The sequence below is a fragment of the Agelaius tricolor genome, unplaced genomic scaffold, assembly GCF_023055355.1.
Source record: "Agelaius tricolor isolate 1412-34295 unplaced genomic scaffold, bAgeTri1.0.p SCAF_26, whole genome shotgun sequence".
NCBI classification, from domain to species: Eukaryota; Metazoa; Chordata; class Aves; order Passeriformes; family Icteridae; genus Agelaius; species Agelaius tricolor.
The window spans coordinates 671,778-698,205 of NW_027269286.1; the positions used below are offsets into that span (position 1 = coordinate 671,778).

The 26,428-nt window shown below is 37.5% G+C and overlaps 1 protein-coding gene across 7 annotated transcripts in view; it reads left to right on the plus strand.

Annotated features, from left to right (window-relative positions):
* NBEA (neurobeachin) overlaps positions 1-26,428 on the plus strand; it is a 459,554-nt gene that overhangs the window by 314,909 nt on the left and 118,217 nt on the right. The gene's annotated exons all lie outside the window — the stretch shown is intronic.

A 26,428-nucleotide genomic window follows, 5' to 3' on the forward strand; every position in this document is an offset into this window, starting at 1 on the left:
TCGATTTTGAGGTTTAATGCATTTCGGCATTGTCTCTGACTTGCTTTTTGTATTTGTACCTTATGAAGGGAGAATCAATCGCTAAACATATCTGTCAGGTCTTTTTCACGTCCCTTCCAAAAATCAAGTAGCAGATAGAGACGGTAAATCTCCTTTGCCAATTCTTAGCGTCGTTTTTATATTCTGTATTGCTCTCCGATATGTTGTGAGGAGTGGATGTTCGGCTGCTTTTCGAGACGCACTATAAGTACCTATTAATTTCAAACCTGGAGGATTTATCGTACAGCGAGCTGTGCTAGCAAGCTGCGCTTAGTAAATGTGCACACGGGAGGCACGCTAGCGACTGCAAACATGCTGGCTTGCTTGTCTGACAGTTTGGGGTTTCGCCTGTGTGATGTGTAATTAGCAAATTTCGCCTTCGGTACTTTAAGTGTTGGTAATCGGGACATTTATTTGCAAATAAGCTGGAGTGGTAAGCTCTTCTGCTTCACAGCATTTACTGAGCTTCACTTCAAGAGAGCCCTAAATTTTATATATATATATATATATATGGAAAAAAAAACCCCCAAAAAACCACACCAAAGCTTTTGATGGCTTGGAATCTTTAAACTACTGACCCATTAACTTTTCCTAAAGTGACTGTCACGGGCATATCAGTCGCTGAGGAGAAGTCATACCACAAAGAACATTTCACGACATTTATTCAGCGTACGAATGCGACCAACTTTATTGCACATAGCGGAGGATTTGTGACCGCGCGCTTGGCTCCCTCGGTCTAGCGGTTGTATGGGTGTTCCCGTGCCGCTCCCGAGGAGGAAGCCGACCGGAATCCTTTCCTGCTCATGAATTGAGCAGGGCTGGTGCTGTCGCTGAAAAACTGCAGGTGACCGGTCGTCTCGAAGCAGCTTACCTCTTCTCGGCCGCAGCCGGGAGAAGGGAGATCACTTTCTGGCTCTTTGGGGCGGAGAGGAGGCAGTCTCCTCCCGGGCTTTCTCCCTCTTCCGCTCAGTTTCCCGGCCGGGACACGCGTGCCTCCCCCCGGCCGCGCTGGGACCGGCGGCGGCAGCGGCGCAGAGCTCCCGGTCCCGGTGCCTGCCGAGCCGCCGCCGAGGAGCGCTGCCGCCGTCCCTGCGCCGGCCCGGGGCTGCCGCCTCCCTCTCTCCCTCCCTCTCTCCTCCCCTGCGGGGCGGTGGCGTGCGCGGCCGCGGCGCTACGAGCTCGGGGGCCGGCCGCCCCAGCCTTCCCGGAGCAGGCGCTTCCAGGAGTTCGGGCTAGCTCCGAGGGCACGGGCGGGCGCCTCCCCGCCGCTCCTACCGGCGGCTGCCCCCGGCTGCGCGGGCAACCTGCTCGGCGGCGGGGGCGAAGGTCGGCCCTCTTCCCTCTTCCCTTTTCCCTCTTTCCCCTTCCGCGGGGGCCGGCGCACGCAGTGGCGGCTCGGCGGCACCGCCACCGGCCCCGGCGGCGGGCGGGGAAGGGGAGGCACCTCTCGGGCCCGGCACATCCCGCCCCGCTGCCCCAGGATGGGGCCCGGCACGACCCAGCCCGCCCCTCGGGCCCGGGGGCGATGCCGGTCGCGCCGTGCCCTCAGAACCGGGGCGGCCTTGGCCGCAGCAGGGCACGGCTGGACTGTACACAGGAAGGAAAAGCGCTCAAGTCGGGACCAACTCCGGCAGACGTGTCCCTGGGACCGACTGGTGCGGGGGAAGGCCCGCGGCGGCCCCAGTCCGGCCCCGGTTCCCGCCCCGGGCGGCAGCCGCTGCTCCCGGAGCCGTCCGGCTCGACACCGCCGGCGCTGCCGTGTCGGGGGCGGCTTCTTTGGGATGGAAATGTCAAAGAGCCCCTTTCCCACAGGGTCACAGAGCAGCGCCGGGTAAAACCGAAAGTTACAGCAGGCGGACAAAAGGTTGTCCCTTCTTCCCTTTCCGCCGAGGGAACAGCCCTTTCCTGCGGTGGGGGTACCCCTCAACTTCCCAGGGATGCAGGAGCCTCAGAGCTGCATGTTAGCGGTGGGGATGTTCCGGGCCAGGTTTTGCTTGTTTTTGCCCCCTGGGTTTTAGCTTGGCAATTCCAGCTGCCAAAGGCAAAAGTGGAAAGGTCGTACCTTTAAGCTGTCAGAAGTCATAACATTCATGACGTGGCAAAATTAATTTAAGCAAAAATTACATCTTAGATACTAAATAAGAGTTTTCAATGTGTAGTGCTAAGATTAAGCTATGATACCAAGTAATGCAAGGTTATACGTATTCATTGTATTTCGATTGCTATGAGAAATATTAGATTTAGGCTTGATTAGGTGACGTTTAACACTGAAGGTCACTATCAACTCCACTCCATCATTTCATTTCACACACCAAACATTTAATAGTTTATAAATTTGTATTTTTAGGCATCACAGACACCACTGAAATGTGACTGGTGAAGTGACTCAATCGTTTACCATGACAAGAAGTCAGTTTGGTTTAGACGTCGAAAATTATTATCTGTATGACTATATATGATATAAAAATATAGATATTTTTCAAAGCTCTGATCACTTCAGTTAATTTTTCTCTGTAGTTATTAATGTATCCTTGGTAAACTACAAATGGAACACCTTTTCAGCAATGAATTTTATTTCTACTGAGTTTATTGAGTATTAAGTTGTTTTGGAAAATCGGGATTAAAGTCACCTCATTAAAATGATGATTGATCATTTGTCCTGATAATGGTGCCATATGATATTGGTGACTTTTACCAAACTGCTGTTTTCCAGATATTTCCCTTAATTAGGGGGAACTATAACAATATTTGTTGAACTCTGCTTGTTATATCAAATCTTTCAAACTACATTGCCTATAGTGCTCATGTTAGCTAAAAAGCCAAATGTTGTTTAAAATCTGTATTTGCCCCCAACCCCAAATTGCAATTTAGGAAAAAAAAAAAAAAAGAAAAAAAAAGTTGCCATGCATATAAATTTAACCAATAATTTCTTTTTCATATGGTGAAAAGCGTGAGTTAAAATGCACTTGCAGATGCATATCTACACAAAGGGCTTGCATGGATATCACTTTATATTTCTTATTATATAGTGATAGTTCTTCCACACACAACTGCTCATGAATTTTAAAGTTTTATTTTTTAATATCTGCCAATTGCACTAGGGACGTAGGAAGAAAAAGAATGAAGCTGAGTTGATTAAATTATTTATCCCTACTGCTGAAGTAAGTTTGAAGGCTCATTGAATGTATCTGATTTCTTGGCTCCTCTTTCTCCCCTTCCCCCCCTCAGTTCTTCCTGGTTATTTCATCCATATCATCCTGCCAGCAACAATAAATTCACTTTTTTTTTTTCAAGTAAGAAAACTAAAGACAGATATTTGTGCTGGGTTTGCTATATGTGTCACATTTTATAAAATAGGCAGCATCTTTTTTGTGTGTGTGATAGAAGTTGACGGTACCTTCAATTTTCTGTATTCTTATTTTGTAGTTTACTTTTTGCCTCCGCTTTCAAATTTAGGAACAAATGAAAAGTTCAGATGTAAGTTACTATAATGTTTGCAATCTTCCAATTTTAATAAATTTATACACTTCATTGCTAAGACCTGTGGGTATCAAGTTCTGCATCTTTTGGTACACAAGCATTTTTCCTCTGTTGTGAACATTTCTTTGCAAATGTTTTAAATTTTTTTTTTTAGAAATTATGACATAGTCCCTTTTACAGTACACAATTGGCATTCATTAGTGTTAAACTTTATGTGTATGTGTTTGCTTTCTATTAGAAATTAAAGAAAAACATGAAGAGAATTTGCATTACTGTTGGGTTTGGTCATTCTAGGTCATACAGATGAACTGTTAATGCTTTAAATTCCTCTAATCTGCAATCTGTTAAGGGAAAAAACAGTAATTGATTTATTTTCTCTAAAATGTTGTGTCTCAAAAGTAAACACGGAGCTTGCACAACTGTGATTTTGGCTGGAACTGAAGAAACATGTAAGCAGGAAAAAAAATGCATTGAATTATTCATTTGGTTCACTTATCCGTCAGCTTCTCCAAATCCAGACATTCCTTATAGTACAGCATTTTATTTAAGTAGTCCAACATTGGGTTTGTTTCGGTTTTTTTTTAAGATCTCTAGCTTGGAGGATGTTCTTTTTTTTGCTGAACTGCTAGAAGAGTGTGGAATCAGTGGGGATTAGTGCCTTTTAATCTATTGCATCTGTAGTGGGCCATCCAACACTGCAGAACTCTCATTTACTTCCTATTGCTGTATATGATTAAATGGCTGAAAATATTGAACGTTGCCCTTGAAGATAAAGCTGTATGTGTTGGATGAGCAGCTTCTGAAGACTTCATGTCTAAACTAATCTTTCCCCTCAGTAACTTCAGCCCTGGAATACAAGAGAGGACTGGAGTGTTAGAAAATGTAAGTTGAAATTGAAGAATGGGAGCGTTTGAAATACATCGTTATATAAATTATGGCATCACACAATATGCTATGTCTTAGGGGCAACTCAGCATCTTATTCGCCCAGTCAAAATGGGAGGGTGGTATGTCTTCAACAGGCTTAATTTTGTGGCTGGTGTTTTTCTGTAAGCTGGTTTCATACTGACTATCAAACTAAACTACATCAACCCATCAGTAGCTGCTGAAGATACTGAAATTAGCAGAAGACGTTGCTTATTGGCAATGAATTAGCAGAAGACATTTGAATATTGGCCATAGGAAGTTATAAGTAAGCACCATTTTTGGTATACATTTGATCATATTATGTATTTATTACTAATTTTCATGCTGCAAACACTTTGGGCATCTTATGTCCCTCCAACTCAAAAGGAAATTTGCCCTCTCTCTTTGCAATTACACAAGTATCGTAAATTACCTGTGTAACTCATTTCATCTTGATTTAGCTATGGATGGACATACCTAACATATTTCAATGCAGACTTCTAGTTTTAATGTAGTGTATAGCTCTCCAATATTTTCTTTCCAAATAACAGTGAAGGGAGGAGTTGAGTGAGTTGGTTGTAAGTGATTAATACGTTTCGTTGAACCTTATGAAGGCCCTGATCCTGCAAATAACTGCCCATGCACTTCTCTGTGAGCCTACAAGCACCAGTGACATCATGGGTAGGATCAGGGCCAGAACACTTGGAGGTTAACATTTGAAGAGGATGAGATACAGTGAGCCTCTAAAACACATAATGCATCAAATGCATGTGTTGGTGAGGAAATATATTTTTGGCTCAAATATCTACACTTCTGTCAAGCAGCACTTCCCTATTAATTTCATTGTGCTTTAGCCATAGTGTTAAAGTATCTTCTTGTTTTGTCCATATTTTAACAACATAATCTCACAAAAATGCCCCCTGCCCCCCTCCCCCCAGTACACTCTAAAGCCCTTCTGAGGAGGGTGAGGTTATTCAGAGAAACAGATGAAAGATTATGCTTTCAGAATCTCTGTTTTTTCATCTACTTTCACATATTCAGAACTATTTCTGACCTCCGTAAAGCTACATAGTATTTTAGCAGTCTTAAATAAAAGCAATCTACTCACTAAGAATACTTATTGTTCCTAAAAATATCCTAACTATAACTGTAATAGAAACATGTCAACCAACTTATTATTTAAGGAAGAAGAGGTGAGATCTTCTCAGGAAAAATATGATACTTAGATCTTTTGGCCTTTAAAATATATTCCCACCACCACTCTGTACTTTTATTTTTTTTTACTGGTGGAACATTGTCATTGTAGAACACAATATTTTATCTAGGGGAAATCTGAGCCTCCTATTAAGGGTAGCAAATCACTCCAGTTGCCTTCTTACTTGAATTTGAAAATTTAACCTACATCACCTACTGTCCTTCCTACTTTTCCCTTCCAGCTTTTAGGCCAGCTCTAGGACAGAATATAAAGAAGTAGATCCTGTGTGGCATAGTGCTGATGTCCCTGAAATGAGAAAGGCTATAGAAATAACATGTAGTCTTGTAGTTTCATAAATACCCAATCAAACTATTGAAAGAGAAATATTACCTTGTGGAAATATCTGTTTATCTGAAACGAATATTACTATCAATTTTTCTTGATAGTTGAAATAGATTTTGCCTTTTAAAAAGTTATCATTTACAATATATTAGTGCCGTTGAAAAGAAGATAAAAATTTACAGTGTAGCTGTTAGGGTAGTGACAGTGCTGTCTCTTAAGACTTCTTAGTTTTAGGTGAGGCAAAGGAGATACCTTTATGACTTCATGTTTATGAATCTTATTTACTTACTGGTTTACTTGATACAAAATAATTATTTTGTAAAATTAAGGGAAACTTTCGGGGGAAAAGTTGTGGGGTTTTTACTTCTTTTTTTAAGATCAATACTGATTTTAATGGGGTAATGCAATCCGTACAGGCCTACTGAGGGAGAAATTACTGTGATCAACATGGTTCTATCTTATTTTCAGTAAATATTTTACCAATTCTATTTCTTGTTTTCCTCTGCAAATTATTTCCAGGAATAAACTGGGTTCAATTTTCACTTTTTTTTTTTTTTAAATAACTTTATCAAAAGGAACAATTATTAAGTGCGGAATTCTTACTAGCCCTCTGAAGCACAGACGAGTATATGGCATATGCTAGGCTGTGCCGTAATGCTTGCCATTTTCACCTACACTTCAAGGCATTGCTTCTTTAAAGAGGTAAAAAATGACAGCAAGTATGTTGGACAACAATTTTCTCATTATATTCTGTGAGTACATTCATTATGTATTATTAGTCCTTAATTGTAAAGATGAAATAATATAACCATTTATCTTTGCAAGCCCATTATTTATAATCTGTACTTTAGAAAACTGCAAGCATCTACATGAATGTTTTCTTCTGTATGTATATTCAGATTTTTGACATAGGGGATGAAAAGAAACTTTTTAGGCTAAATCTATGGCTAACCTAATCCACCCTTTGTAGGCAAACTGTATCTCAACATGGTAAAAAAGTCCTCTCTATCCCCACCCCCCAAAATTCAGTTCTTCATTTGTTTTGTTCACCACGCTGCATTAACACAGTTTTCCCTTGTGTGCATCTGCCAGTGTACAATTTAGCCACGGGCATCTGTAGACCTTGTGGTGATCAGTATTGCAGGCAAAAGCCATATGTGTTTAAATAAAAAAAAAATCTCTTTATTTCATTTGCTGTTTTAACTGGATGGATAACTTCTGTGCCTCAAGACAGAGGAAGAGAAAATACAGAAATAATTAATTGCCTCTATTCTTGAGGCAGTTTCATTTTCCCTCTCCAATATGGAATGCTTGTCAGCTTCCCTGATAAATGACTGCATGTATTTGCATAGATTTTACATTAACACAAAAATTAGTTTTATTTGTGAAAAACTATTTTACATAATAATGCAACATCTAGCATTATGGATTATGTTTCCAAACTTGAGAGACTGTGGAGAAATGAGGTTTTTTTGTCTTTGCTTTTTAAATTTTATTTGGTTTGTGTTAGCTGGTTGTTTTGCTAGGGTTTGTTTTTTTGTTTGTTTCATGTCAAGGTATATTAATTTTTAGTTTTGTATTTTGTTTTTGTAAAAACAACCAAGTCAGGATCTCTTAATGTTTATAAACCATTTATTCAACCTTTCATAGATTGAAGTATTGATGGTGGTATGAAAACAACTTTTTTCATAGACTTCTAACCCATTCCATTTATTAAATACACACTTAAATATGAATACATTTGCAAAATTTTGTGGAACTGTTTTGAAAAAATATATTTAATCAAATTTAGTTATTAAATACACTATGAGAATATACTTTAAGTTTCTAAAGCTGCTATTAAAATAGTGCTCCATCAGGTATTCTTTCAGAGCATTAATGTACTGCATTAGCTTGTATGCCAGTGTAGGACTATTTTTTTCCCTATATCTAATAACCTGTCTGTTTTAAGCAATTAGGCACTCCTAGCTTGGAGTGACATTACTATACCTGTAGTTAAAAACTGTGTTTTATTCACTATTTGTCATGTCCATGAATAAAATCTACAAATCAATCAGTCTGAAATATCTCTGAAAGAAAATATACTGCCCTAATTTTAAGCCAATTGTAGTTATTTTCAAGTGACATGAATTGGATATTTGCTCACAGAATAAACCTGGTGTCTTGCTGTCTAAAGGCAACTGCTAATGGTATATCAGCCAGTTCTCTGTGATGAAAAAAATACAGATGCATTCACTGCTGTTATTTCATGCTCTATAATAATAAGAAAATATTGCTCCTTATGAAACATGCTATACTTGATGGCAACTTAAGGCAAAAGAGTGCCTTCGCCACTTCTTAAATCTGGGACACCCTAGGTGCCAGCTGTCACTGCTCAGCTAATGATGACAAATGCCCCTCTCTATGCAGATTGCAGAGCTTGCAGGCTGCTATGAAAGGCAGTCAGATTACCTTTCTTCAGATAGTAACTTAACCTTTTAAACTCAAGTGTCAGAATGAAATTATTAGCTGGGATAGTTTCAATATCTGTTTCTTTAAAAAGGGGAAAAATTATAAGAAGGCAGTGACTTCAAATAATACCATAGCACTCATATTCACAAATCGTTTTTGCTTCTCTGATCTTTTAAAAATAGGAAATTGCTGCCTCTGTGTCTGTGAGCACTCTATGGAGTTTGCCGGCATTGAATGCATGAATGCTGAAGCTGACCTCTCAGTTGCACTACACAGAAATGGGGCCAAGTGGGACAAATTCTGTCCTTGCTTACATCCACACAGTGTTACTGATGCACAGATCTGACAGATTACAGGTTAATGGATGCTATTTGTAATAGACCTTAATTGATCTTAGATATTGTGGATATACTCAGCTCTCTCTGTGGCAGCTCATGTTACAACTCTAAGTCTGTGAACTTAGCTAGATTCCACTCTGTAAAAATTACTGGGTATCTATTTTGTGGGTAGGAGTGGTTTCACAGAACTCAGTGTCACGTGGTTAATATTGCTAATTTAAATATATTCTACAGTCAGAGGTTTGGAGTTCCTTCCTGAGTTGTCTTGAAAGTAGCTAAGAGATGTGGAGATTTTACATAGTTCTTTACAGCAAGCCAGAAATGTAACGCAGTACAAGCGCTGAATATGCCACCCAAAGGTGTAGGGTACTTTTTGAGTGTGTGCACATACATCTGTCCATGTTTTTCTGTGAGTCTATTTCCATGTGTTTATACACTTGAATACAAAAGTGAATAGGCATAGGCACAGTCATGTCAGTATATGTACACATGCACTATCCTACACATGTAACATCCAAGCAATATATATTTCCATGTTTATATTAAAATGCTGACATATATGAGCATGTTTAACTAGAATATTTGCCATTTAATCTGTCTGTACAGTGAACTTCATATGGATATCAGTTTCCCTTTGAGCTAGAGCCTATTTTTATTGCAGTAAACAAGTACTTACGCCAGTATTTTCAGGAACACATCTCCACAGCAGTGGGCAATAATAGAAAACTACAGAAAAGATGTGGAAAGACTTTTAATGAGATGACCAGGAGCATTATCCTATATGGATGGAAAGAGAATAGGAGGAGTGTCCCAGACAAAAAAACTTACTATGATTTGCAGAAAGTATGGGAGGAAGAAAAAAATGTACAAATTTACAGAGAAAGTTGAGATCAATGTTGCAATAATTACAATGTGTTTGGTTCAGTGGTAGTCATTAAAGGAAAGATAATCTGATTAATGAACATAATATTAATTAATATTACTTTCTCCAGAAAATAATGGATTTGATTGTTGATATGGGAGTTTTCAAAGACCTTCAGTCAGCACTTACCTCTTTTGGTAATATGATGTGTGAAAGGGAGATGGTGGTTAATATTATAGTAGAAATATTTTGTCTTGAAGTTTGGAGACAAGTGTTTGTTTTTGTCTAAGTATTTTAAATTTAACATCCTGTCTTGTTTTGCTGCACTGTGTTTCTTTTCTGTAAGTCATTATGTTCAAAGTATTTAAAACTATACATTTTATTATTTTTAGCAAGTGTAGCACAATCTGGGAAATGAAAAAGACAAAGATCTAGTGATTCATCCTCAGCTTTCTCAGCTTGTTGGTTGAACAGGCATCAAATGAAGTCCAATGCCTATACAAAAGAAATGTTCCTTGTTTGGATTTGCCCCATCTGTGTCATCTGGTGGCTTATGCAATAGGAGGTGTTATCACATGAATCCAAATGCACAAGCCAGTTGTTTTATGGACTCTTTCTGTGCTTGGAGGAGTTTATAAGTTGCCCACTCTATTGTGTGTCACTCCCAGATGACACGTGTGCATTCTGCTGAGCATATTTTGGGGGTAATTATAACTAATGAAGCCTGGTACACAGCTTGTTCACAGAGTGATTTATTCTGCTCCTGTCTGATTCCTGAGAGTTCTATAAAATGGTATATTGTGCCCTCCACTTTAGACATGTATGGGAGCATGTGGTATTGAGTCCATCAGAGAAAATTTGCTATTCAGAGTACCACAGACTAATTACAAAGATATTGGCTGGCTACATCTGTTTAAAAATATAGAGTCAGATTGAAATTATAAATGGGATCTGTAACTTTAGGGATATTGGCTTTTTTATGGCTCCTGTTTAGTCATTTACTCTTTCCAGACTTGCAGTAACACACTTAGATGTACTGCTCTTAAATGGCACAGTTTCTCTAAGGTTGGGTTCCCTTCATACCTTTTAGCAAAGCAGATGTTATTATGCAATCTGAGTTTTGATAGGTGGGGATATTTTTTGGAAAGATGGATTTAAAAGTTGGAAGAAAATACCTTGTAGCTTTGCAGATTTCATAAAGCAACAACAACAAAAATCCATTACTGAAGCCTGGGTGTCAACCTTTATTTAACCTTAGATCTATCATTCTCCCCCTAATTTATCTTGACTTACCAGGCTCTCAGGCAAGTAAATCCACTGATATTAGTGGGACTCATACACTATACAAGAAATATTCATACTTTTTTTTTTTACCAGGATGATTCTAAAAACCTTTTTTCCAAGATGCTTACATTCCTCTGAAATCACAGAGGAATGGTGTGCACAGAAGCTTCAAGGTTTGTCACTTCATGTACCCAATTCACAGCTATCCAAGGAGGCTGGATATTTTTATAAGTATCTTGGCATCAGTGTTCAGTAATAATAGTCTTTAGTTATATTTGTCTTCAGTTATATCAGTTTCTTCTATTTTCACCCCCAACTTTGTATCCAGATTTGAAAGACTTTTGCTTTTTTTTTTTTCAGTACTTCAACAAAATTTTCTTTCTTTCTTTCAAAAAAGGGAGATGTTAAAAGTTGAAATACTGCTTGTAGGAATAGGAGAAGGTATAAATACTTGTTTTGGTATACATGTAATAAAAAGCATTTTGTTAGGTGGGAAAACAACTGACTAGAAAATACAGTTCACATCCTTCTTACTGGCTGCACAAGTAGAAAAAATAGTGTTATTGAGAATGAATTGTTTTAATCTGTTTTGTGAAAAAAACTGGGGTGTCTCAAGACAACATTAGCAGCTCTGAGGGTGAGAAGTTCTTCTCTGGTTCTGAGGAGTGAATAGTGTAAGATAACACACCTTAGCTGTCATGTTAGGCAAGAGGGTGTGGTCACTGGCAGATCTGAGGTTTACCTGTGCTGTAACCTGTTTTATTAGTGCAGTTTATAGTATTGGTAGCAGTTTTCAAAATCAGTAGGATTTTGAATCACTGGGAAAGGAAACAAAATAGAGTTTCCATCTAATTTTGATCTTGATAACCATGAAGGTAAAAGTGTCAGAAGGTCTGATGATGGTTTAATTTTTTTTTTTTTCTGAATTTGTGTGGATTGCAGTGTTATGTACCCAAGATAATAATCATCAGAAGGTGAAAGTGCTGTTTGTATATCATGGGTGTGACTATGTGTATATAATATATGTGTTGAAACACACAATTTGGAAACTGGCTGGTTTGCTGAGAACAAATGTATCATAAAGTAGCAGTTACATTCCACTTGTTCTAAATAAGCAGAATTTGGTTCTGGTCTTTATGCTTTGTTCTGAACTTTCTCTTTTGCACATATACAAAGGTTCTGAGAACAATTGTTGCATGCTTATTTTTTTTTATAGTGGTATAAAATCTGACCTGTGTTTGGCCTCTCTGATGATACAATTATGATAGAGTTTGATTTTTGGGGAAGCGCATAAAGTCTGGTTACCATGCCAGATATTACAAGAGGCCTGCTAAATTGTCATCACATACTTATAATTAAAATCCTTAGATAGGATACATGTCACAGATGAAAACAAGGATTTTGTGTGTTTTGTAAGGCTTTTTAAGGTGTATTCTTTGTTAAAGGACTGTGATAAAGTACAATGACTGGTATATTAGAAAAACAATGCCTGAAAATGATCAGTTGTTTTCCTTGGAGAAAGATTGTCACAAATTTCAAGACTAGTTAACTGGAATTATGGGTTTATGCTATTCAAATATTACAGTTTTCAAGTGTGGTGTTGCTTCTGAGTAATCTTCTCACATTAAGTCAGAGTACACCTGTTCTATATAATTTTAAACATTTAATAAAATATTTAAGACTTATGGTTCAAGTCAAGCACTAGCTAAAATGATGACACTAATTACATCAGATGTAGTTGGGTCAGTGAAGCTTACATGTCAGTCACTCTTTTGCACTGACCAAACTTCCAATGCAGGAACTCATGTCTAAGATGGTCTCTGGAAGAGTTTGTTTCAGAGCAGAGTGTGGCCTTCTAAAAACTGGGAATTGCAGCTGTCGTTTCATTCTCTGTACTATTTTGCTTTCTTCTGTAAGCAGCATTAATTTTATTTCCATTTTTCTGCTGCATTACCTGAATTTTGTGACAGAAATTACTATTTAGGTCACCTCAATTCTAGAATTCTTCATGCTATGCCATTCTATGGCTAGTGAATATGATATGCTTATTAGGTATGGGTACATGAAAATAGTTTTTCATATGAGTATTTAGGAAATAGTAGTAAAGTAGTACTCATTTCTACCTGCAGTGATAACTGGCAAAAATTAGACACAAGAAGCTGAGGTGCTTTTTTAGGCTTTAAATTGTTAATCTCACCAGTGTTAGCAGCAGACTTTTTCCTGGTAAGCCTTACCTTCCACTTTCCCTGGTAGTCTCCCCGGGGTCTGGCTGCCTAGATTTGTGGAGTCTGGCTGCCTAGTTGGACTGTCTGTTTTCTAGAAATTCTGAAAAATCGCTGAGAAATGAATGTTTGCCCTATTTACTATGTGCTGTTCAGTCACACGGTGGATGTGCTGGACTGTTTGTAATGCTGGCCTGTTTGAGTTTACTAAATGCATAAGGAATTTGAACTCCAACCTAACACTGACCCTGTGGTAATATAGATGTTGTTCAGTCAAAATTACAGTGATTCCATTAAACCGTCAACTTTTATACCACTTTAGTGAAGTTTATGCAATTCTGTGAAATAGAAGAAATAAACCACAAACAAGAAGACAAGCAAAAAACCATCTGTGCTTTGGTTAGGAAAAAAAGTGAATGAGCTGAAGATCAGGACAAAGAGATTGAAGAACGAATTTGAAGTGAAAGACATAAAAACTTCTCAGACAAAATGAATGTAAAAATTTATAGTAAAATTTGTTTCATTGAAGGGACTGGACTAAAAAACCAATATAAAACTCCAAAGTGGGGAGTCAGGACAGAGGACAAATTAGAGAGGAAGAAGTAGTTCTTTGCTTAAAGAAGTTTGAAATAAAGTAGAAACTGTAGGGCTTTCTTCGCATAAATACCATGCTAAGCAGAAATCCCAGCTTTAAGGAGTATCTACCAGTACACCCAATCACAGTTGGTCCATGTGATAACTCTGATGTGAATATGCTGTAAAATGTCAACATGCTCCAGAATTACTCTTGGCTGCGCTTGAACTGAGCCAGCCTCAATGTAGTTGCTGCTTTTGTGGACAGAAGTCATTGTTTTGTGAAAGCAAATAAGGTAGTTTTCCAAGAGGTGCTCTCAGAGCCCCAGACAGTGACAGCAGTCTCTTCATCATCCTTCACTGACCTAAAGGTTAACCTGTCCAGAGGCTTGTGAAGTCTATACAGTAAAGGAAAACTTTTTCTGTGTGGGAAACAATATATCTGAGAAGAGGGGGACAACAGAGAATCCAAAAGTTTTGAGGGAACACATGTTATGAAGTTCATGGCAAACCTTTAGAAGTGTAGATAATTATATTGGCACGTTGGCTGGTATTTCTTTACCTTCTAGATCAAGTCCTAATGAGAAGGACTGAACAAGACCTTTGTATATGTACAAAGTGCTGAACTTGCTTCTTTTGCATGGTGCTGTATGTTCTTTAATAGATGTTACTATACATGAAACTTGTGAGAGCTGCATTCACAGGTCTATGTTATTTGTCACTGGTCTTGTTTAATATTTATAGAGTGATACACATTTCTAAGTTGCCTTAGAGAAATAAAAATTATGTTATTCTGGCCTCATTTTACTATCTAATTTTGGCAAATGCAAGAAATTGTGAAAGTAAATAGAAAGGAGACAGTGGAAAAGATAAAAAGATCCTAAGATAGAAAGATCCTAATAAATAGAGATGGCTACTTCGTCATATAGGTGGCTGGTATATCTGCTTTTTTTAAAAGTCGGTATAAAATGGCATTTCTAACCAGACAGTGACATAGGAAAGAAGTTCTGTTTATGGGTTAGGACTGGGAGAAGCACCAGCTGAAGGACAAAGGTAGAAGGTGTGAGAATTAGATTTACATTTGATGTTCCTTCTGAGGCTGCTGAGAATTTAATCAGAGGTGTTTGAACAAGATGCAGTGGCTAGTACAGGAGGGAATATTTCACTTTGCCTCTTCCCAGGTGGAAGAGTTGAGGACCAAAGGGTCCTCAAAAGGGACCAAGCAGCAAAATACCTGAATCAAACATGAATGGTGTCAAGGTTTCCCAGGAATGCACAGTCCAGTGCATGGATACAATACATTTAGCTGCAAAATTTACATGTATATAAGAGCATAGGCTAAATCTCCAACCCAATAAAAAGTCTTGGCAGTCAAGGGCAGGAAGATAATGGCATTGGTGTACATGATAATATGTTATTTTTTTAGACGTGGCTGCAATAATGCATCATGTCACCTTGTTGCAACATCAAGCCTATAATGGCGCTTTCTCACTGCTTTTGATGCACACAGTGCTACTGTCTGTCTTCAGATTTGAGAGGTGGAGCACTAATGTATCTTAGTCTTCCTTTTGTCCTTTTCTGGACTCATTTGTAAAAATTGCTATTTCAGCCAAATACTACCCTTCTAGTGTAGTGTTTCATTGATACTTGATGGTATGGCAGAAAGTTTGCTCATATTTTTTCAAGTGTTCAGTGAAAGATTGATTCGTCTTTTTAGTCCTACAGACTGCAAAACTGTTCAGAGCTCTTCATAAATGCTAGTCTGATAGTCTACCTAGAATTCCTCAACCCAGAAGCACAGAATCAATTATTTATACTTCTTGTTTAAAGGAAGTGTTCTTAAGAATGAATTTTCTCTCTTCAACAACAAGAGGTATAAGCTTTGAGTAGAAGGTCTAAATATCTAATTACAATAATCAGATGTAAGTCCCCACAAAGACTGAAGTGTAAAATTTCTGTATGAAATACAACTGGAATTTAAAGGGGATGAAATTGTGGCATAAAAACTGACAGATTTTATGATTTTTGTGTGACCTTAATAATAAAAGCTGACTAGTTTTATTGGCTGTGTGTGAGCTTAAGCAAAATAATACTTTGCATTCAGGAAGTGGTCAGTTCTGCACAAATACTATTTGTTGTTTCAGGTTTTCTGCTTAGCTGGTTCACAATAAAAGTATGCCAACTCTGGTGGGGGTTTTTGGTTTTGTTTTTGGTTGTTTTTGGTTTTTTTTTTACTATGTGAAGGAAATAAGATGCAGTGGCTGTAATTCCAGTTATTAAACCTGCTCCTTTATTAATGGTAATCATTAGGTGGTTGTTAATCTGGCTAAAAGGACACACACACAAAAATGGTTTTGTGATAAGAAAGCAGCTTTGTCTCAAATAAGGGACACTGGATGTAGTGCTCTGCACAGTACATCTCCCAGAAGCTCATAGGATCTGTTTACCTGGTTGAAATTCAAATTGTTTTATTATGGTGTCAATTCTTTGGTTTTGGCAGCACTTCTAAAGTGTCTATACACAAAAGGACTACCACAGTGAATGAATGCTAGTGTTGACACCACCTAACAAGCAGGGATTATGTGTTTACAGAAGAAGTAATATGATAGGTCAAGTATAAGAGGCACTTCTCAAGAGCACTTCACCATATAATGAGTGACTGACTAGAAAGTGCGGAGCTGCCACTCTTTGGCTTCGTTTCGGTGTTGATGCCTGCCTCTCTCCTCCAAAGCCCTCTTGATCATGTTCAGCTGCTCTGTTCTCATGTGGTGAATAATAGTAGAGTAAAGCTGCTTTTCTGTCTCATTTTTCTTGCTAATTTACACATTCAAGCCATTTTTTGTTTGCTATCCTTATTTGCTATTCCCTTTTGTCAAGGCACTGTTCTCTTTTTTGCCTCAGGCCTAGGAACTAATTTGAGCTTCTATAATTACTTCATGTTTTACACCTGTCTGCATATCATGCACCCCTTGTCTCCGTGCTTAAGCTGTATATTTCCTTGGAAGGAGGGAAAAAAAAAAAGGAAAGAAAGGCTAGTTTTCATACACAAGGAATCCCCAAGTTTCTCCTCTCAGTCTTCCTACAGGAGAAACACAATTAAACTGTTGAGATGTTCTCAGCAATGCAGCTGACCTTTTGGGTTCATGAAGGACAAATGAATGCTGTCTGTTCAGACAGTTTGTGTTAAGACATTGTTGAGCAAAGAGCCCTGAGCTTTGTTCCTCTTGAATGAAGCAATGGTTGTAGTCATTTTAAAATCATTAAGAGCCTGAATGCACGGTATCATTCTACAGTGTTTGCTCTACAGCTGCTCTTCTGCTTTAATAGCAGCTTATTAAATTTGGGTCAAGCACACTCTGAAGAGTATCACAATGAAGAAACTGTTCAAAAAGTTACCTGTTTAAAAAAAAAAGGCAATTGATTAGATTTTTAACTTAAGTGACAGCTGCAATTCATTGCCTGTTCTTTGTGGTGTCCTGCAGCCAGAGTGGAAGCCTTTTGTAATTTGGTCTTCATTTTGTAAAAGCTTTCTTGAATAATCCAGGGTTGCTTTCCACTCTGAGACCGCCTCAATCCAATTAGGAGTTTAACAAGGGTCAAATTAAGGAGACTTTACACTTCATGTTTGCATCATTAGCCATAAGACTGTTTTGTGTGTGCACGACTGTGTGTCGAGGGAGGAGGGGAGGCTGCAAGATGGGGCAGACACAAAGCTGTCATCCACCATGTGGTGCATCCCGCCGCTGAATGAAGGCACAGCAGGCTAGGAACAACATTTCCAGTTGTCTTTTGGGGCTGTCGTCATGTGGATTTCAGCTGGTACATAGCTGTTTGGGGTTACAGGTGCTAGCTAGAGCCGAGGAAGAAGAGCACATTCTGCGTCTAGTCTTTTCTCTCCTGGTAGTCTATTGTTATCGGACAAATGGCTGGGAAGAGATGAAGTTAGAAATCTCTTGAGCATTCATTATTTTTGATGAGATGACAACTACCCCAGTTCCTTGTTCTCACTATTCATGCTGTTTCCTGTTATTTTTTGAAAACATTTTTTTTTTTTTGCGTGTTAAGTATATGATACGGTGCGAACTTTTTTTTTATATCAGTAGTTACCAGGCTTTGGATAATCAGATGTGCGTATACAGAACTAAAACATTCAATTGCATTTTCTACAATAACGAGTCATCTAAAAATGGTGCCGTTTTACTTATGCAATTTTTAACTACGATTACATTTTCCTAATGAATTATTTATAAAAATTGTCAAAAATTAAAGAGAAAGCCATAAGACTCTCTTTTCTGTACAAGATTGTTCTTAATGACAAGCAAAATTCTCCTGCTAATCAGTGTTTAGACGTGTGGGATATTGCTGGAAAACTGTTGCAGTGTCTCTTTAGCAAATGCTTTGTGCTGCTACATACAAAGTAACGATTTATCTAAAAATAACACTTTCATTGTTCCTCCCCCCCTAAACCCATTAATAGGTACTTTAGTATCATGCGAGTTTTCATAGTTTAATCCCTTTTCAAAAGCTTTTCAGAATAAAAGCTCTAAATGGTCCTCAGTATTAATTTGATGTGACTTCTGTACAATATGGTTTGAAACTCTCAGAAGCACATTTTTACAGCTTACCCCTTTTCACTAGATCAGTGTGTGGAAAATACCAGCTAAATGTTTCATGGAGTCTGTGCTGCAAGCCTTTTTTGTTGTCTTGCAGATGCTATAGCCTTCTAGTAATTTTTATTTAGCACCATCGTTATTAGATAATACTTAAGCCAGATCAAAATCTCTACATAGATTATTGTTCATTGGATTTAAATTTTAGGAAATGCCCCTTACAAGATAATTTTTTAAACATTTTCACCTGTCTCTTGAATTTCATTTGTTGAGAATTTACCTTCAACAGCAATCTGCATAATAAATGGTGATTGCATTTAATGTAGTCTGCTTTTGTAGTCAGTCAGATCTTTGCTTGCATTTAGACAGGAATATCTGACTATAGGGTTTTGGACACCCATAAATACATTTTTAAAATGCTCAGCTCTCAGTGAACTATTAATATGATGTGTCTGATGAAAGTAACAAGAAATAATTTAAAAGTTGTTCTGTCAATCTCTATCAAAATGGGAAAGTATTTTCAGTTTGGATTGCAGTGGGCACAGTGACTGATCAAATAAAATTCCTGACTATACAATTTTTTTCATAATGTATGCCTCCTGTGGTGATTTTGTTTCCTTAAAACCACTGCCTATTTTGGAATAAGAGAGTTCAAATAGTAGCAAATAGGGTGTGGGCATGTATTTTGCTTAGCTTTGGTTTTTTTGGTTTTTTGTCACCCCATCTCTTAAGGCTTTTGCATAAATTAGTATCATGAATTAAGTCAATGTGAATTGTATGATAAAAGCTTGTTTGGAGATATTTGGGCTGTTCTGAGCTCTGGATAGCCAAGAGGATCAGGATAATATGAGATTTCAAATGCCACAGATTTTGGTTCTTTATTTCTTGGTTTCTTTAGTTCAAGGAGAGCCTAGTCACTTGAATGTAGAAACATTTATTCCAAGTGCTGTATGTAATGCCTAGGTAAAATAGAATGTCAAAAGATAGTTTAATATTAAAGAAAGCTTCCATCACTAATTTATATGTTGTCTTCCTGACTGACCATTATGTGTATTTGTTCAGCACATACCAGTTTATTGTTTTCTTAACTTGGTTATCTTCAAAATGGTACTTAATTTAATAATTTTAGCATCCTGCCTGAAAAGATGTTCTTTACAAAATTTTAACAAACTCAAATGAAGAATTATAGTGGTTATGAAATAATTGCATTAATATGAAACCTATTTTATAGTCTGATATTTTGTGCTTGACAGGCTTAAAGTGCTTTATTCATTCTTCAAAATGAAACTAGTGAACACCTTCATCTCTGCTGAGTAAAAGTTCTGTTTGGCTTCCCGGTACATCCTTTTATTATAGTTTTTCTTATATGCTTTGGAGCATAAGTGGTCTGCAGGGAAAAGGAAAAGATTTCAAAGCTGCAATGACAGAATTCACAGGTTGAAGGAAAAATGGGTTTATGATTGGTGAACATTACAGTTGTTTGTTCCTATTTATCTTCCAGAAAACACAATGATAGGAAAAAAAATTTATTAATTTCATTACTTCAGTAGGGTGTTTTACAAATTTACATATGAACACTTTTATGTAAAGAAGGTACAACCTTTAAACTCTTGGGAAGTTAGCAGAGAAGGCCTTAATATCACAAACCTTCAACCCTCTCCACCAGGATTTATATAGGTGTAAGAGAAAAGACAACAGCATGATTTATGCATCCATGTAAGTTTCTAGGAGATCACCCAGTCACCATTTCATGCCAGTGTCACAGAGATCTGAAGATGTGAATGGTAATCAGGCTGTTCAAGCAAAGCCTAAAAATGTCTGTCAGGTTGGAATTTTAGATAAACAGATTTACAACTTACATAAAGTCAAGAATTAAATATTTCTTCCTTTACAATAAGTCTGCATTCCATAAATTCAAAAAAGCAATGAAGCTTTAAGGGCTTCTAATCTAAACTTTGAGATTTCCTGTATTGGTGTGTACATTTTAACTGCTATTAGTGTTATAAAAATGTTTTCCTCATTTTAAAAATTAAATTTTTGTCTGTTTCTGTGTTGGCACAAAACATAATGTCTATCATATCTATCTATATTGAAATATGAAGTTATTTTTCTTGTAACAAACTCACCAAATACCTCATTTGTTCTGTTTTTCCTTCTTACTTCTAATGTATAAAACTGGCTACTAAACCTAGTTTTACTGTAAAAGTTATTTCATTAGTTAGTTAGTTAGTTAGTTAATTAGATAGTTAACCAGAGCAGTGTCAGAAGCCAGCTTTATTCCTTTTAGAAGGGCTATCTACACTTTTTGTGTATAACGAATTTAGTTCTATTGAAAGATGCTGGATTGACAGCCCTGAAGACCGAAGTCCTTTATTTATGCATGAGCAGTAACAGTCCTGCCTTTCCCACACTGCCCTCCTGATATGCTTCACCCATGACCTAAAGGATCCCCCTTAAGGGTGACAGCTTAGTAGCCTTCGTACTCATTCACTCTCCGGTCCTCTGCCGAGAGTGCCAACAAGAATGCCAGGGTGTGGTGCCCTTTTGCTGTGAGCATTTGATAATTGCATTTCAGGTTGCAGTGGACATCTCATTTTCCATAGATTATTGAAGAGCAGTCCAAGGGTGACAATTCTCAGGCTCTTTGGGGTGATGGCAAAGTAGAGGTCTTTCTAAAGGTAATTAAAGGCAAAACCAGGATTTGGTTCGACTATTGCATGTAGGCCAGTAAATTAAAGTTAAGGTCTATAGTCCATTACCAATTTCCCGATTGAACTAGTCCTCTAGGACTTTTACAGCACAACTAATGTTTTTCAGACCCTCTTTTTACTCACCAAAAAGAAAGAATGCTTTCTGCAAGCACAGGTCACAAATAGCTCAATTTTCTTCTGGCTTACAAATGCAAAGCATAACTAATTTGATAGTGGACTGTATGAAGCTTAATTTGACTCAAAGGCCTTGTGGTTTAAATGAGTATGTTTCTGATCTCATTTATGGTAAACTAATTTTAAATTCCATTTGGGTTACACTAGATACACATGTGGGCCTAAGCACAGGATTTGGTTCCCTGAGTATCTTATGTACTGGATATAGGTCATTAGTCCTTTCTGAGACATAGGATACAAATGTGTATGTACAGTTAAAATGATAAGATGGTCTAGTGCTAGCAGAAACTCTTATACTGTTTCCCCCATAATAAACGTATTTCTCATGTTTTGCATCTGCAATACATTTATTTTGGAACGATGTGAATCTGAGCTGCAATTCAGTTGACCACTTTTGCATGTATTTTGAGAAAAGTGTACCAGGAGTTTGATTGTATATTGCTAGTTATTCCAGAAAGTAACTCACACATGTGTTAAAAAAATAAAATAAAACAGCATTAGAAAAAGAAGAAAAGAAAAAGAGTAACTGTTGCTTCTGCTAAATGTGCATATTTTCAGTATTCACTGGAGTATTGAAATATTCCAAATTCTAAATATGAATACAAGAGTCTGTGCACATGAAGAGCTCCACATGTGAATTTATTTTAGAATCCTTAATGGATAATTTAAATGTTTGCATAAGATAATTCATATATATATATATATATATATACACACACACACATTAAAGTCATTAAATGAAAACCATGATTCTGTATTTTGGAGTATGAGAACCTACATTGTATACTCACTGATACATGCAAAGCCCTCATCATATTGCTAAAGGTAAGCCATGGATACATGGCTCTTAGGGGGGAAAATCTTCAATTTCAGCCTGATTAATTCATATTGTCAAAATTATTGTGTTCTTAACAACCTCTTTTTAAAACAAGACAAAGTTTAAAATAAAATTATTTTTAAATAGTTTAATTTGAATTTGGAAAATATTTTTAATGCATTTAAAATAATTTAAAACAACAGTCAATCTATTTATGAAAAAGTCATTCAGCTAGGAAAAAAGTAAATTAAAAAAACAAAGTCGAAGTAATTATCTCAAGGGTTGTAAGCTCCTGAAAAACACATTTCATTTGAGAGCATCACTTCATAAAGTTGTTTATAATGCTGAATTATTTGTTAAAAATATAATGATGAAACAGTAATGAAATCACATAGCAGTATTATAGTGATCATAAGTTATTCTTCTCTACCATGTCCTCATTGATAAAAACTGGGGAGATATCTAGGGGGAAAAAAATATTCTCCTCAGTTTCTGGACTCTGCATTGCAGGAAGGCAACAAATGAGAAAAAAAGTAGATTTTAATTTTATATCAAAGAAACCCTTGAGGTGGAAAGTTAGGGAAAGCTGCATTGGTTTGTAGCACACAAAATGTCGCTTGAATTTTGCTGCTCAGTAGTTTGATATACTCATTTGCTGATGCGAAATGACGAGGGCTTAGAAAGCAGGGTTTTGTTTTTTAGCTGTCTGCAGACCTAGTGGGGCCTTACAGAACCCAGTCAGCAGGTCATTAACTCTGGAGAAAACAGCTTGCATTAATATGCTCTAATCCGGTATAATTAGTCAAATTACTGCACGCCGACCGGCTTGTCATGTGTTGTCAGATTTGGCATGCAGGCAGGATCGCCAGGGTCCCTCTGGAATGCCACCCTGGATCAGGGAGAAGGACTCGTTTGTAGTAGTGGATTTCTTGATGAGGAAAGCAAATGGAATCAGCAGCCATGGCCTTACAGAAAATAATAGAAAAGAAAGGGAAACCCCCCCCCCACACCCCCGACAATAAAAAAAACTGATTTGTTATAATTTTGTTGAGAAATAGAGAATTTGTGTCATGGGAAGCATTCATGGTTGAAACCCGCTGTTAGAAATAGGAGCTGTTCAGTTGCCTCTTATAACTTCTATGTATCTAACAAAACTGGAGATTCACTGTACTATATAAGATTAGCATTCATAAAAAGATTTAAAATAAATAATTACAAGAGGATCAGCTACAAATTACCTACCACACTGTGACACAGATTATTGAACTACCGGCGCGTATGGGTGCTAGTGTGCTTATGTGTGTGCTCGTGTGTGTGCATGTGCCCCTTTTTCCAGTAGGGGAGGAGGTTATTAAACTATAAAAGGGCCATATTAGCATAAATTTACAAGAGCTCTTGTTCTGGCGGCATGATAAAAACCTGTGTTACCTTTGCATTAACACTGAATTGCTTGTTGTGCTTTTGGCAATGACAGATAAGTCAGTGTAATTCCCCATCGCAACGGAAATGATGCTCCAGATTCCAAACGCATCCTGAAGATGTCACTGACAATAATCTTCAAAGAACGGCCAGTGAAAGTGGGCTGTATGTTTGCAGGATGATATACTGCAAATGACAGGAAGAATTATGTGAGTGAAGACGAATCTGTAACATATTATTAAGCAATTTCACGAGAATAACAGGGATAAAAGGATAATGGATGAGGGTGTCATTATTACCTTCATGTAGAGGGAAAGCAAAAGCAAAGGTAGAGAGACAAGATTAATTGAGGAAGGGTGAAGCATTCATTGCTCATCAGCTCTTTTGTACTCTCTGCTCCTGAAATTCCAGACAAAAAAAAAAAAAAAAAAAAATTGCTCAGGGCTGCATTTTAATGCAGCTGGCAAGACAGAGCTGAAAACTGACAGGGCACTTTTTAGTCACCTCCCTGCTTCCATAAACACACAACGGCTATTACTCCTGGAGTCTTCCTGTGATCAGAGCAGTAAACTGGTGGGATGTTCTTTTTTTTATCACAGCTACTGCTTTTAATTGTGCTTCTGAGCTCAGCAGTTTTATCTGTCGATGGTGTGGAACTGAACAGGTCATTCCCTACACATTGTTTGCATTGCACAGTTGCAAATGGAAGCAGACTGTACATAATAGATGTCAGCAGAGGGGCTTCTTCTGAGCACAAAGGCAAGCTGGGGTGTCCTGTGACATTAGTGACAGCATAAAATTATGTCAAGGCATCGAGGTTTTACAGGTTTTAATATACAAGGTGAAGAAACAGAAAGTCATTTGGCAATTGGGCAGTCCAACCCTGCAGTGTTAACTCAAGTATAATTCCTGTTGAAGTCAAGATTTGCTTACTCAGAGAGCTATCACTGGGTCAATAATTTCAATTACCATCCTTATTTTCTATACATTCTCCATGTAGCAGCTGATTTTAGCAGCAGAATATAACTGATTCTGTAGCAGCAGAATACAGTTTTTAAAACATGCCATTTGCTTTTCAAAATCTTGATATAAAACTACAGTTTTAAAAGCCACTATAATATTTTATAGATAGGGAATATTTTCACCAGTTAATAACATTATCTCTAGGTACATTTTAATTTTAAAAAGGAATTTCAGAGACCTGAATAATTAAGAGCACATAGCTATTTATATTCTGATTATGGATTCTGGGGTTTAAGCCTTCAAAGACCAAAGTATTGAGCTTCCTTAATTTTCTTTTCTGTGTTTATTTAAGAATAGTGAATTGAAGTAAGCAGTTGTTATTTGTTTTATTTTTCTTCACTGATTAAAATTATTTCAAAGTTTTAACACCAAAAGAAAAGGAAATAAATTAATTTCTCATCTGCTGTCTGTTAGGGACCTTTTTGGTGTAAGAGAGACAGAGGAAAACCTTCAGTTTGATAAGAAAGAAAAAAGGAGGGGGGGGAAATATGGCTCGATTGATTGCTGTTTCTAGAAATAAAAATGTCTTTTGATTTCATAAAGTTGTGTGTTTCTTAGACTGAATTATTCCCATACAGTAAAGGGCATATACAGGATTTCAAATAGAATAGCTAAGGTCAACAACACAGGCCTACTCACTGGCAGAGTCTGGAGCTGAGATACTGTGGGAGGAGGATTTTTTCTGCTACCTTTTGTGTAATGGGTTAGGTTGGGAGGGGACTGCACTGAACTGTAGTACATTTATCTATCATTGATAAATATGTGTGTGAAAAGTGTAGATAGCAGTTTTGGTCAGCGTTATGCTTTGGTATATTAGCACAAAAACATGAGAAGGTTGTTTCAGCAGTGTGAATGTTGTGCTGCCCAGGAATTAAATGATGCTTTAAGGAGCCTCACAGGAGCATAGAACTATTCTGGTTCATTACAAAGATTTTTTCCTTAATGTGCAGGATCTTAAGCATAGACCTAGCACAGTATCTCTTGTAATAACCTGATTGAACAATGTAACTTGGAAACTGGGTCATCCCACATGCAGAAGACATTTCTGTGCTTGATAGGTCAGATCACATTCCTTTTTGTGTATTTTACTTTTGTGTATTTTAGTGTATAGTACAGTTGCTATATAGAAAAGTCTAAAATGACTGCTATTATCAATAAATAATTATCAATAGATGATCAGTGATAAAATAACCCTTGTGAATTTTCCTATTTATGTTCAATGGAATTGTTGCTAATACAAATTCAGACTGCATAATATATCTGACTGGAGATATCAATTTCAGTCTTTTATCTTATATTTTAAATTTAAAACTAAGTATGTATTGAACTAATGTAATTAGACTACAGTGGCAGTGGCTAGACAGCTTAACATCAGTGAGGTCTTTTCCCAAAGTACATAGTAAATTTGTGGCTCTATAGGAGGATGCAAAGATTCTGCTGCTAGCTCCCATCTCTCTTGTCCTGAGGAAGAGGATTCAGTTGGTCCATGCCCTGATTTTCACTTAGCTTGGCCTATTCTGTTCCAGTATTCAGCAGTGTAATGTCTTGCAAAAAACTCCTGGAAAACTGACCAAGAATCATGGATAAAGTGGGAATCTAGTTGTGTTCTTCTTGTCCCATCACTGCTTGGTGTAATGTTTGACTTTATTGAGCCTGTGTGTTATAAAGGAGAAGGAGGTAGAGAGTGAGAGCATTTGGCCTCCAGAGAATTTAATTTGCTATGACGAGCAATGCTCAAAAGAGCACAGCAGAATTCTTCATGATTCTGTATTTAAACGAAGCCAGAAGAATTGTATTTAGCTTTGCAGGCAAAATGTAAACAAAAACAAATTTGCATATTTTTTCTCTCTACTGTTTCACCTACCAGTGTTGTGAAAATCGTGTACACCTCAATTTTACCATGTCAACATGTAGCATACGCCTCAGGTGGCTTACAGTCACTGGGGACTTTATGCAACCAGGAAAGAATCCAGTTTGACAATG